Raw genomic sequence first — 4,752 nt, 5'->3', positions numbered from 1 at the left:
GGGGGGCAGGCTTGAAGTGTATACCCTTTGGTTGGTTGATGATGCATGGAGGGGATTGTAACCATGACAATGAAATTATATATGATAGGATGAATGAAAAACTAATGTTCTCCCATGTAAACTATCACATAATACAAAGTAGTGCTACAAAATCATAGACCCCTCCCTTCATTATATATCAAATGTGAAACTGTTGTTTCTCAACAATATCTTCCACCTAGGTCTACACACTTCTGAAGGTAGTGTTTCATCTCTTAACCCTTCTCAGAAGAATTCTGTGCTCTTTGACTTACATATCAAAATGGTAGTTTTGGCATCATCCAGAGATTCAAACAGTGGTCCTGTTCAATGCTCTGAGTTTGGGGAACAAAAAGAAGTCTGAAGGGGCAAGATCAGGGCTATAGGGTGGATTGGGTAAGGTTTCCCAACAAAATTCTCATAGGACAGCCCTTGCTTACCCTCAAGGAATGAGCAGATGCATTGTTGTGATGGGGAAAATTCTTCAGCCCAACTTTCCTGGCATTTTTCTCACCAGTACAGTTTTCAGTTTCCTTAAAATTTCTTCGAAATAAGCCCCTGTAATTATCCTGTGTCCTTTGAAAAGACTCTATCAAGATTACCTCCTGTGGAATCCCAAAAAGCAGTCAGCTAACCTCTACCTTGAATTTAACTGACCTAGCAGATCCCATTGGAAGCCACTTTTATATTAGTCTGTGCTCACTGGGTTGTATTAGTAAATCCAAGACTTGTCCTTGGTTATGATTTGTTCCATAAAATCATCTTCATTAGCATTGATCTTTCTTAAAAACTGATGGGAAGATCAGCTCTTTGAGTTAGCTGAACTTTGTGTAACACTTTGGCACCCATCCAACCAAAAGCTTGCTGAGGCCATGATATTTCCCTTAAAATTGAAAATGCCGAACCATGTGAGATCCCAAACTCAGTAATTATCTTATCAATGGTAATTCTACAGCCTTTTACCACCAAGGTCTTGACTCCAGCCACAGTATCATCATTTGTTTTGGCTCAACTCTGAGTTCTTCCCAAACTTCCTTAAAATGCTTGATCCATCTAAAAATTGTTATTTTATGTGGGCCAGCATTCCTGTAAACTTGTAGGAAAGCTTCATTGATTTGGGACGATATCTACTTGAGTTGTGTTAAAATTTTTATATTAGCCCTGACCCTCAAAATTGTGTTTTCCATCTTGCACAGAAAATATCTTTTTTTTTTTTTTTTGAAAGCACCCTAACCCAGCTAAAGAGCTCTAGTAGCATTGGGCTGCCAACCACAAGGTCAGTAGTTCGAAACTACCAGTGGTTCCGTGGGAAAAAGATGAGGCGTTCTGCTCCTGTAACGATTTACAGCCTTGGAAACCCTGTGCAGGGTCGCTATGAGTCAGAACCGACTCCACGGTACTTAACAACAACAACAACCCAACTAAGACAAGTGTATTACTGAGAGAACTTGTCTGCAGCCATCCACTGATTGCAGAGATGTTTTTAAACAAACCTATGCATGGTTAGTATTTATGTGCCATGGAATCATTTCCGACTCATAGAGATCCTGTATGGGGTTTCCAAAGCCGTGAATCTTTACAGAGGCAGAAACCCTCATCTTTCTCCCACAGAGCAGCTAGTAGATTCAAACTGCTGATCCTGCTGTTAGCAACCTAATGACCCACTCCACTACCAGAACCCTAGTAGCAATACTTTTTTACTTACCTTCATATATACACAATGGAGTACTTCTTAGCCATAAAGAAAAATGAAATTTTGATACATGCTACAAGATGAGTGTGTTACAAACTCCTTGGAAACCCCTATACAGAGTTGCTATGGGTCGGAACCGACTTGATGGTACTTAACAACAACAAGATGGGTGAACCTTGAGAACATTATATCAAGTAAATAAAAGTCAGTTACAAATGACCATACATTGTATGATTCCATTTATATGCAATGTCCAAAAAAGAAAAAAAAATTAAAAGGTAGTGTTTGCCTAGGGTTAGGATGGGAACAGGGTTTAATGGATGAGGGAGCTCTTAGGGTAATAAAAGTGTTCTAAAATTGGATTTTGGTAATAGTTATACAATTTTAATTGTACACTTTAAGTAGGTGAATTTTATGGTCTATAAGTTATATGGATGCATTTGGATTATGGTGTTGGAGAAGAATATTAAAAGTACCATGAACTTCCTGAAGAACAAAAGAATCTGTCTTGGAAAACGTGCAGCCAAAATGTGTCTTAAAAGCTAGGATGGTGAGACTTCGTCTCTCATACTTATGCCTTGTTATTTGGTGAAACTAGTCCCTGGCGAAGGACACCATGCTTAATAAAATGGAGGGTCAGCGAAAAAGAGGAAGACCCCCTCCCCCAATGAGTTGGATTGATACAGTGGCACCAGCATTGTGCTCAAACATAGCAACAATTGTGAGGATGGTACAGGACTGAGCAATGTTTTATTCTGCTCTGGATAGGGTAACTATGAGTCAGAACTGACTCAACAGCACCAAACAACAAGAAGTTATACCTCAATAAACCTGTCGTTAGGTGCCGTTGAGTCAGTTCTGACTCAGAGACCCTGTGTATAACAAAAACATTTCCCAATCCTGTGCCATCCTCACGATTGTGTAAATTCATTTCACTGAGGTCTTACTCTTTTTTCCTGACCATCTACCAAGCATGATATCCTTCTCCAGGGACTAGTCCTTCCTGATAACATACTGGGTTTTAAAACAAACAAACAAACATAGTTTTGCTCTTTCTTACAAGTGCACTTAATAGTGCATCAGCATTACACAACACTACCAGTCACGATTAGTTGATTTCTGTAACAAAGTTATTGTTTTTAAAAACAAACCTCCAGTTCCTGAGGTAACTAGAAGCAGCAAAGGATAACAATTGATGTGTTTTACCTTTACAACTCTAGCCCCTAGTACAATAATGTCTGTAACATAATAGGAACCTTAATCATTGTTTACTGAATATAGTATAATAAGTGAAAACTAATGGCCTTCAGCATTCTAACCCATTGCTAATGAAAAAACAGAAACGAAATCCTGGAGGTAAATAGATGGGAACAGGATGTGGAAAATCAATGTTAGGACAGAGTTCCCTACCCTGATTTTCTGTTGCAAAAAAACAAGTACAGTTAAATATAGGTGCAATGTGCAATATGACAATTACAGTTAGTTCATCCTTTGCAAGTTGAAGAGCACTAAGAAACCACTCAAGGTGGGAGGGAGGAGTGGAATTGCTTTGATTTTTAGAAGTTATCAAAAAAGTAAAATCCAAAAAGTTTCATTACTATTATGAATAATTTTAAAGTAAAACATGTTATCTTCATGCAAATTCTTTTTAAATATGAAAATCAAGATGCCAGGGCATACTCAGAACTATCAAATCTACCTAATGCAGAAAGGACTCTGGTACCTTGAATTTATGTGATATGGCTTTTCTATCCAAAATCTTAATTCCCTCCAAGTGATTGGGTGGGACCATGCAAGCAAGGTATACAAGACTCTAAGGCTGGGATTGGTTAGTTTTGCCATCCAGCTAGGTTTAAAAGGAGTCATCTCAAAAGCAGAAACACACAATCCCAGGATCGTTAAGAAGGAAGAACATGAGTGGAAAGTGAGATCCCTACTTAGTAAAAACGGTTGGCAGAGATGGTGGCATGGAGAGAGCCACTGAGTAAAGCTGTGTGCCTAAGGAGGCTGGCTTGCAGAGTGTGCCCTTTGGGCATTCACGTTTGAATAAAAGAGCTTTCTAACACTTGCTGGAGCAGGGTAGAGGCAAAGGGGCCACATGGCTGAGAAGCTGAAGACAATAGTGAGGCACATCTGCAGTACAGCCGACAAGAGGTGTTTCTGATGCAAGAACGGCTGCATCCTGAGTTGTTTTTGACCCTGAATTGTACCCTGTTCACTTTCCTAATAAACCCCATAATCGTGAGTATTGTTGTGAGTTCTGTGTGACCATTGCATTGGATTGTTGAACCCAGATGTGAAGCAGAGAGTGCTATGTGAGGGATGGTTGGTGTCAGAATAGGATAAAGACGGTTGCAGGGTGGAGGCATGTCTGACCTCCGCTTCATAGGAATCGACCTTGGGCTGATGTTGACTTTGATTTTCTTTCTCCCTTGTGGAGTCAGAGGAAGTCAGACATGGTCCCCACTTGGTTTCTGTAGACTCCCACTCTCAAATGTGGAGAATCACACCTCCATTTATTAGAGGAAACAAGTCTGCCCAAAGAAAACCCAGGCTTGTAGTATGGGGATTTTCCAACAAAAGGAGAGCAAGAGGCATTATTTTAAAAAGTCCTTTGGAGAGAACAAACAAGATGGCGGATCAGGTGGACATGTAGCAGAGAGCTCCGCCAACAACAAGACAGAATACCTGACCAAGCAGGCTCAGGGGATGATCCCAGAACTCTGAACCACATATAAAGGAATACTTAGAAGGTTGGAAGGCTCACAGCTGGGTGAATTTGTGGCAAAAGCAATAAATCTATTGCTTTCTAGTCCGGGACGCTCGGCTGCTACAGGAGCCGCCATCTTGGGTGAGACCACGTGGGGCAAGGATTGGAGCGGCCACAGACACCTGGCAGAATCGCTGAGATAAAGGTGTGGACATTCTTTTCTTTTGGTATCTGTTCATTGGTCCCTTGCTCTCTGCGCACCTCCATTCAGGTGACTATAGGGGCGCCTGAGCTAGTGGGCACCCCAGCCCCACCCTCAGAGGGTTCTACT

This window comes from Chrysochloris asiatica, unplaced genomic scaffold (genome assembly GCF_000296735.1).
Source record: "Chrysochloris asiatica unplaced genomic scaffold, ChrAsi1.0 scaffold00118, whole genome shotgun sequence".
Taxonomy (NCBI): Eukaryota; Metazoa; Chordata; class Mammalia; order Afrosoricida; family Chrysochloridae; genus Chrysochloris; species Chrysochloris asiatica.
Note: the sequence above shows the minus strand (reverse complement) of the source record.